The following is a 9,841-nucleotide window of genomic DNA, read 5'->3' as shown; positions in this document are numbered from 1 at the left end:
ATAGAGGGTTTGTTTTGTTTATACGCCCCATCCTTTAAACTTTTCATGCCGTAGCAAGAAGGCAGGAGTGGAGAGTCTTTTATTCTCAATGGTGTCTCCTCTAATGCGTGGCCAATCACATTATTAATCTCCATGGCTCCAGTCAAAAGGCTAATATATGTGACCTGGTCTGCATCCATTCCCGTCTGTGCTAGCTCCGCCTCCTCCCAGTTCTTCCTTTAACCACTTCTCTTCTTCCAAAGGCCCCAACCACCAAAGTCCTAATGACGTCCTTGACAAGTGATCTATCAGTTGGCAATTACAACATCTGTCACTATGACAAAGCTGCCCCTCAAAGATGGCTCCGGCACTCTCCTTTGGGGTAACTCTTCCTCCCCTGTGATTATGTCTAGGTCATGTTTGTGTGTGCCTTGGAGTTGGGGCAGGGGTGGAGGGTTAGCCACTTTGTTCAGTAAAAAGGGGCCGCCCCACAACACAGACAGACATGTTGACAGCAAACACAAACATAGCAAAACAAATGGTTCACGCCTACCTCTTTAGATTTCCATTCAAATGCACTCCACAACTCTGTGGAAGTGCTCTATCTTCTATAGAGGGAAGAACCTACCAGCTGCCATCGTCTCTCCTCACTATAAAGAGGACCTTTCACTTGGGAACAATGAGAGGGCTTCTCTTTTCTCTTGGCCTAGAATCTCTGCTGCACCATGTTTAATTTCAGTTACCATAGATCAATGCTGAACACCACTCCAGAAGAGACGGGGCTATCTGAATCAGCCAACAAGACTTTTGTTAGCATGCGCAAACATGCATTCAAACAGTGACTGAGCAATAACCTACAACTGTCATTGTAACAGTCAGAATTTAACCAGCAGACATGTCATTCTGAACGCCTACGCACCTTCTCAGAAAGCACCCTAATCTGTAAAGGTGTGTTTTGAAGGGAATAAATCCTGTTTCAGGTGGATACATTTGCAGATGATGCCTTTCATGCTGTCTTTTCTGTGGCTCAGTGGGAGGAAGGTGTGGGACTTTGCCTTGCTTTTCTTTCACCCCTTTAAGTGGAGCACCGGATAGATGGCATGACATCACGGGCCAAACTGGCAGCACAATACAAAGGTCATGCAGCCCATTGATCTAGGGGGCCCCTGATAGAAACCCCCCGTATTATGGGTCTGCGCACGCGGGGTCTTACACACACTGAGCCATAGAAACGGACCACAAATGGAGCCTTGTTGTCTCCCCATTCAGGGCCTGCAATCAGCGGATTTACACTTTGATGTGGAGCTGAGGAATAAAGCCCTTTCGAGCACTGACCTTTATCGACTGACGGATTAAAATCCATAGCCCCCTCTCTCTAGCTCCCTCTCACCCTCGCTCTCTCTGTATTTCTCTCTCACTCTCCAAACTACATCTAACTTACAGTCCAGATAGCTTTCTGCTGAAGGCGAGCATTTCTAAAGCCATTCCTTTTCTTACCCTTTATTCTTTCATGCTCACCCCGACTTTTGTACCTGGCTGCTAACACTGAACTATTTATGTATTTATTTTTTATTATTTTTGCAGGAATTTACTCACTAAGACAACTGCTTAACTGTATTCATTCAGGATAAATAAAGAATTACCCAGCTGGTGTCTGAGGCGTTTCATCACATGGAGAAAATTTAACCATAAACAAGAATGTTTTATTTCAAGCTTTGAAACAGCTTGCCTTTTGCAGTGGTCACTGTCACACATACAGCTTTCTCTTCTTGACAAACTGTACCATTCAGATATACAGTAGCAAGCCTTAGGGCTTTATGTGTGCAGCAGTTCCTTTAATTGTGCATCAAACCCAACAACATATATTATGTTTTCTAATGCCTGGATTCCCATCTATTGTTTTTAAAACCATCCCTAATGCTCTCTTGGACAGTCCTCTGTCTGCTGTTCTCCCAGAGGTGCCAGCTTGAACCAAATTAACAGAAACAGACTCTATCACCTCTCTGTCCACAATCAGGCCAACTGGATTTGATAGCCCCATTTTGCTTTGTCAGAAACATGCCAAAGCCTGCTGTAATCCGCTAAAGAACACTTAACAACCAACTAATGTCACGGTAGACCAGCAGTCTGTACGCTGTGACGCACTTTAAAAATCTCGCAGCCATATCCACTTAATTCAGCTAGTGCTTTAGAAAGACCCACCTGAGAATTGTGAGACTGCCTGCCGAGAGTCAACCATCAGCATTAGAGAGCATTACTACTGTGCAATGAAAAAAACACTCAGGCTATTTCCCACTAGAAAATGCTAGCCTACAAGCCTTTCCCAGAGCTCTTCTAAGTGCAATGAGAGTTTGAGTCTCGGTTTCATGCCGGCGTTACAGGCCCACAACACCAATTTGACCGCAGATATGGGAGTTGTATGCAGGCAATTACTGTTCTGTTAGTGTGAGGCTTTGTTAAAGAGTCATTAATTTGTTAGCTAAACAATAATGGTTCAAGCGCTCAAACTGTGAGTTTAAAAGGTTCAAAGCAGCACAGATCATGAAACTATTCTTTGTTTTCAGTTTGCAATGTGTAGGGTCTCGGAGCAAAACAATTACATCACACTACAACAAGGCCCTGAGTGTACAACAATGACAAGAGAATTGTGCCTTCAGGCAGAAAACACTTTACACACTGGAGATGGAGAATGGACGGAGGGGGAGGATTTTCTGGTTGATGAGCATAAGGTACACGGTTCATTCAGACAAATGGGGAGAAACAACAAGGTACACTGAGAGAAAGCTGAAAAAAGAATAACACACACACACACACACACACACACACACACACACGTACAGCTCCATGAAATATTAATGGGATATGTTTACTGACAAGCTACAATAACCAGCAGCTCTCCCTCTTTAGGGACTTCAGGGAGAGGGAGTTTGTGCTTGACTGACAGCCACTATATACATGAGGTACATGTGCATGACCTGCGAGCACAAACACAGAAGCACACTCATATGTGTACTTGTGACTGGAAATTATGACTGGGCAGGAACAAGGAAACCCCATTTCATACCTACTTTCATACCTACAGCAGACACTGAGAGCAACCTGTGCATGCACTGCAGTGAAAACATCTTCATAATTTAAAGCAAGACCTCTAGTGACTCAGTTAATAACACGGCGGGATTATGTAAGCATAAGATACGTCTCCTGTACATGCTGCAACCCCCCCCCCAAATCTCTTAACCCTCTCCCCGGTTTCTTCCTTGGCGCTGCTCCCGAAATCTTGCTCCGTCCCAGAAATTCCAAACTTTGCTTACCTAATTTTTGCAGCATATTTCTTTGCCACAGGAGGTGGTTATGACAAATTAGAAGTCTACAAATGTTCTGATGGTGTAAAGGCTCCAGCTGTCACCAGGGAGATGGTGATCAGGTTTCCAAGCTGCATGGTCTCTTGGCGCCACAAAGAGTTCCATATGGTCATCCAAATGCTCCACCTAAATCTGCTCCCAATCTCCACCCTGGAGCTGAGCACTTCTACTGAATTAGTCACAAGGGCTTCTGAGCATATGAGGTACAAGACAACAAAAAGCATATGCCCTTCATGAAAAAAGATGAGAAAGTAGTGAATGAAAAAAATAATTTCTATTTAGTTGTTTCTTGAAACATACCCTTTAGGATCTAGGTATATTTTAGATGTACTCATAATACCTATGATATTGCCTGTTATTAATAAGAAAAAAGTAGCATGTTCGCAACCCAGTTGGGTTTGTGTCACCAGTGACAGTTAATGGATAACCATGAATGCTGAGCAGGCTATGACATCAGTTAATAACATTTGCAGCCTCTTAAAAATCAGTCAAAACAACCACATTAGTTGTGCATTTTTATGTGTATGCAGCACATTGCGAGATTAATTTTAAACAGCCCATGGTAGAAAGAAACGACTTGTTGTGTCATGTTCTTTGCAAAGCCTGTCATCCCGCTTCAACAGAACATCTCCCCATAACCTCATGCTCCTGTCACTGCTGAACAGTGAAGAGCAGGGGATTGGTGATCTATAATTAACCAGTGAGTTGGTGTTGATGTCATTGACACAGCGTGGAGTTAGAAGGTGGCAGTGCCAAGGCACCTGTTGTTGTCGAGCGTGGCATCTGATATCATTACCTACCCAGCCGGAGTGCCAATGTCCCCGCTGGGCCGCGAACTGTCCGAGCTACCACCAACAATCACCTTTCACACACACTCGCGTATACATATACACACACAAAAACACACATATCATCGACTGTCATCGTGTCCTCCTTTGCATAACCAACTCTGACGGTCCTAACACCTAGAGGGCAGAGATCCACAGAGAGTTTCAATTACTGTTAATGATATTTTGATGGTAGCCGGTTAACTTATGCAACCATCAGTATACAGCTGTACAAATATTTGATAGTGAAACATTCAAAATCTACAATATGTGGATATGTGGGTATAAAGCCTTAAAGGTTTAAAGGCACAATCCAATATTTTGGTAATGCCTGTGATCAGACAGAAAACAGTTCAAGGGAAATTTAAGTATGGAAGTCACTAAGTAAAGTAAGTAAAGTTTATTTATGTAGAGTTTTTCAAAGACGTAAAAAATCACAAAGCACTTTATGACAAATAAAACACAGCTTGTGAAGTAAAATCAAGGAAAGTAGCCCTTCAAACAACTTCAGTTAAGAAGTAGATCAGCGCTCAAGCTACTTTAATCTTTTAAGATACTAATTACTAGAACATCTACTTACGTGATAGAGTAGAGATTGTAAACCTAACAACTAATAAGCACCATTGTGTATTAAGGTTTCGTTATGTGCCTCTATATTAACTTACAATATGAATATAAATCATTTTTGACCATGATTTATATTCACCACCAAGATGTGGCTAAATCTTTGGTTCCCTTCTGCTTAAAAAATTATAGAGCACGTTTTTTTTCCTCATGTGACTTGAAACTGACACAATTAACTGGCATTTATCATTTTCTCTTCCATATTTAACTGAAATGGCATTGCTATTAAGATTTTAAAAACATAAAGGAAAATGCAATGTATAAAAACTATATTACAATAATCCTGATATTTAATTATAGGCGCCCTTGAGGAAATCTCTACAACCACCTTTGAATTTATAGTTTTGTTTTCCTTTGACAAGCTTAGTCGAAGGAAAACAAGTTTTAGTTCTTTCCATTAGTATTCAATTGGATTAAGATCAGAAAGAGCTGATGTTTTGTTTCTTCTCCACTGTTTATGCATGATTCAGATCATTATGCTCCTGAAGTGGCTGTGACCTGTGACTGAGATGGAGCTCCCTGACAATGCCAGTGTAGTCAGGGTACTATGGTTTGCTCCAGAATGCCTTAATTAGCTTTTGATTTCATTGGATCTCAAACAGAGTCAAAGCAGCCTGTGCCAGATGCAGCAAGCAGCGCCATGATACCAAGCCACCTCCGTGCTTCACAGTGGGCATGGTGTTTCTTTGAAAGCTTCTTTTTTTTGTTTTGTTTTTTTGTTTTGTGAGCACAGAGCTTATGTGACTTCTCCAAAAGCTCTAATTAACTTCATCCAAAATATCATCCCATAAGCATTGGTTCTTATCAGCATTCATGTTAGCAAATCCCAGTTCTTCCTCTTTTATTTCCTTTTTCAAAAGTTGGGTCTTCCAAGGAGCTGACTTTCATTCGGAAAGCAACAAATGGTGCAACTGGATACTGTCAATTTGTCAGCTTGTATCTATTTTGAAGTTTTCTTGGTTCTTTTCCCACCATTCAGACGTTCCTATCTAATAATATTACCAGCTGTGGTCACAGGAACACCAAGCTCCTTCGAGATGGTCTTGTAGTCTTAACCTTGAACATAATTTGTAATTATTTTCTTACTTATCTCCTCAGACAATCGTATTCTTTCACTCTCCCACATTCAGTGTGGTGCACACAGTGATGCCAAAGCACCATGGGTACTTTTATTCATTTAAATAAGATAATGACTAATATATTTGATAGAAGCCTCCTGCGGTACTAATTGAAGACAATAGTCTGCTTGAAATGTCACTACAATCCATATTTATTGCCCCTTCTGAGGGGTATCAATGATTTAATCCAAGCTATTTTACAATATTTTAGTAAAAGAAGCATGTCTTTGGCTCTTTTCACAACTTATTTTTTATTGCTATATTTCAATCCAATAGACATGCAGGTATTCACACACTAGACTGCTGCACAAAGAGGTATGAAAAATGAATAGAACGTTTACAGTGAGACAATGTGACCGTTCCAGCTTAATGCCACATATTAGTGTAGCAGCTTTCCCAAGCAGATCAGAATGCATAAGCCCTGGGCACTGACAGGGATTTCACAGCCCAAACTGATTTTCAGGCTGGCGGGATTCACACACAGAGACACACACATGCGCACACACACACACCCTCGAGTCCATATCAAAAAACACAGACAAATATATATCATGACATGGTGCTGGGGTGAAAATTTGTTTATGTTTTTCTATTTTTTGAAGTTATGCCAGTATGTCACATAATCGGTCACACACAACTGTGCAGTTATTTCTTTACCTCTTATCATATTTTTATGTAGACAGTTCTGCGATTTGCAGTGTGTCAGCAACTAAGAATCGTTTCTCAATAACTTTATACTTTCACTTTTTAATGAGTCATTACTGCAGATGCATGCATCAATAAATTAACAGACATATTTACAGAAGACTTTGATGGCATGTTTTTTTTTCTAATTGCAATAACCTAAACCCCTGGGCAAGCAAATCCCATATTGTATTTTTTTTTCTTTTTTTTTTTAATGAATCGGTAGCTCCCCAGATAGGCAATAAAGACACAGCAGTGCTCTACATTATTGATTCAGTTTCATAACAACATGGAATGTCTTTATTCACTGCAGTTGGTTGAGAAGAAATCACACGTGCGTTTTTTTTTTTTAAATCATTGCACCAATTAGTGAAGTTGAGGCCTTTTGCTTTAATAACTCTTGTAAGATTTGATTTATAATAAAAACTGTGTTATGCTCACCATGGTGTTGCTGTATTACACTGAAAAAAAGGGACTGGCCATCTCTTGGATTTATGTAAGCATCTTGCATGTATTTAACGCAATTGCCTCATGTTTTAAAGATAAATGTAACTATATAGTGTAAAAACTACATGATATGCAGAAAGGGTGTATTAAATTGTTCATATCATGTTCAGGTGAAGTAAGTCAATAAGATAGCAACGTTAAATCTCGTGAAACCACGCGTGATTTCATCTCGCGGGCTTTGGATCGTGGTTTAAAAAATGCATCCATCTCAGTCAAGTCGAGCAGCCAACTCTACGTTTTTTGGTATGTCTTGAGCCGTAATATCACATTAAACCTAATTACAAGGCACTCATAACATAATTTGGTTTTCTGTGTGAATAGATTTGCCAACTGACTCTTCAGTTACATTGTGTATTTACTGCACCGTGGTGTTAGTGAGATTTTGGACATTGAACAGCTTTAGCTAATATCATCAGTGGCATTATGCTAGCTTACATCCCTACCCCTCCTGCCCTCACCTGCTGTCCTTTTGTTTTTGTTTTTTTTTTGCTGCACATTGAGAGACCACATCTATTCTGCATTTCACCAGGAGTCAGCTGATGGATTGTGGGTTCAAGGTGTTATGGTAAGAAAGTATATTCTATTTTCGCTTAAGGTTTCTGTAACTTAATTATAATGGGTTTTTTATAATTATTAGGTGCATGCATACTCAAATAGACCACCCTATTAATACAACTGAGAAATCCAAAATCTGCCATAGGTTTAACCTGTATGTATTGTCAGAAAGGTGATTACTGGACTCACATTAATGCACACTTGAACTAAAATGAGGTTGTAACTTGTGGGTTCTTGGGTTGCAAATCAGAAACAAACATCTTTGGATTTTTTTAATCCCATAAGGTCTGGAAACACAGTTTTTATTCAACAAAACATTACTGATTAACCAAGCACAGTGCCTGCTGTTATTTCAAAATAATTTTATGTCATTTTAGATGAAATGCAGCATTCCAGTGCATCCCAACCATGCCTTTACAGTCAAGGTTTCTGACGGAGCTGAGTTTCTCTCTGACAGTCTGCTGAAAGTGTTTGCAAAGTGATCGGGGGAACAGGGCACAAAGCTAAAGGATGTAGCTGCCATAATGACAGTAAGAACTTTAAAATTCTTGAACTACAAAGTGTATATGTATTGCATTAGGTCAGTAAAAGATTTTTATGCTGCATCCATTGAAACAGTCAACTATTACCCGTGAGTACTGATTCCACCGAAAGGATGCCATAATTTTCGTTATGCATTTACTGGCCCACTGAGAAAAATTTATCTTTTTTAAAAAATAAATGTTCTGGAAACGATATATCCATAAAGTTGATGTCAAACAGAAACTTTTGATATTGCTTTGTAGATGCTGGTGTTGCATGTTGACTGGTTTAAGTTTTTGTCTGGGATCATTTTCTTCTGTGCTACTGAAAAGTTCACAAATCTCTGTTTTCTTTGTTATAATACTTTAGGATGACGTTAATGCTCGAAGGGAGTCTCATCAAAGTGCTCCGCATCTGTGTGAAAGACAATTGCAACATCTTGGTGCAGGAGTTCATGGTGAGTGTTTTATGAGTAGATTGTGGCTTTGCAACATTTAAAAATGCATTTAGTTATCCACTTGATCCTCATTGGACTGGTTAGGACCAGTAGTCCTCTTTAATAATTTGAAGTTCACATGAGGCCTGGTAGTGAACTCGGCCGCCCCCCCTTGAGGCCCCACCCCCCTATATTAGGGGTCACATCAGTGTGAAAAAACTTTAAATTTGTCATTCTAGTGAACAAAGGAAAATCCCACCAATATTTACATTAGCTTTTGTTTGAAAAAAAAAAAGACCAACAGCTAACCAAATTGTGGGGCTGAAAGTCTAAATTCTAACATCTTCTGAGTGACAAAACCTGGATTTCTGATGGGCCGGTGTCTTTCTAACAAAAACTAATGTAAAGCATTTGAAATTATTATGTTTTTCACCCTCTCTTAGAAACTCTGTTAGACCATGAATGGCAGCATGGCAGGCCACTCTTTGGCTATAGCTATTTACTATGTTGCTTGCATTGGTTTAAATTACTCTAACATTAGAACTGGTAGATTCAAAAGAGATGAGTTTAAAAAGGAATCTTAAAGAAATGTTTTGTGTTTAACCAGGACTTGACTGAGGCCACTGCACAGATTGAGAAAACCACAATGAACATCTGTCTCCAGAGGATGCACCAGGCAATGACTTTTCTGACGTTGGCATCATCATCGAGGGTATAGTAGTTCTTCAAGATCTGGATAACGTGACCTTTGCAGTAGCCATGCTGTTTGGACCTTTTTTATTCCTTCAACATGAGTTACCCATCACAACTCTGCTACACTTTTGAGGTGATTCAAAGGGTGGTAATGGAGTTGGATGCAACTCAGCTCTCAAGAAAAGCTCACAACTGAGACAAAACTGCTCCTGCAAGGAAAGCTCACTGTTATGCATGTGAGGTGATCAGCTCTAGGTGAGAGGACATTTAAATCTCACACTTGTTCTGCTGCATTTTGAAGCTCAATTCCAGGAACAGATCGCAGGGTTCATTTTTATATACTCTGCAACTGCCATGAGGACAAGCTGTTTTTGTTGTTGTTGTTTGTTTTTCCTTTTGCTCTGTACAGCATTTTGGCAGCATTTTTAAATTTCTCTTTGTATTTTTTCTTTCTAGTGAAGAGATGTAGCATGAACAGTTATGCAGTCTAAATATCCCATATGGGTCGTGTGAAATGGTATTTTCAGTTTCATT

At 39.9% G+C, this 9,841-nt stretch overlaps 1 long non-coding RNA gene across 3 annotated transcripts; it reads left to right on the top strand.

Annotated features, from left to right (window-relative positions):
- Nucleotides 1-7,204: 7,204 nt before the first annotated feature.
- LOC145430948 (uncharacterized) lies at nucleotides 7,205-9,359 on the top strand. Of its 3 annotated transcripts, none has more exons than XR_013911297.1 (5): nucleotides 7,205-7,344; nucleotides 7,631-7,666; nucleotides 8,034-8,186; nucleotides 8,548-8,635; nucleotides 9,222-9,359. It is a non-coding gene; the product is annotated as an uncharacterized LOC145430948 (long non-coding RNA). The 3 variants fall into 3 exon arrangements; XR_013911298.1 differs by having other exon boundaries at nucleotides 7,206-7,344; nucleotides 7,603-7,666; XR_013911296.1 differs by lacking the exon at nucleotides 7,205-7,344 and having other exon boundaries at nucleotides 7,524-7,666.
- Nucleotides 9,360-9,841: the final 482 nt, after the last annotated feature.

The sequence above is a fragment of the Astatotilapia calliptera genome, chromosome 9, assembly GCF_964374335.1.
Source record: "Astatotilapia calliptera chromosome 9, fAstCal68.1, whole genome shotgun sequence".
Classification (NCBI taxonomy): Eukaryota; Metazoa; Chordata; class Actinopteri; order Cichliformes; family Cichlidae; genus Astatotilapia; species Astatotilapia calliptera.
The sequence above is the reverse complement of the archived record's forward strand: the minus strand, read 5'-3'. Positions and strand labels throughout refer to the sequence as shown.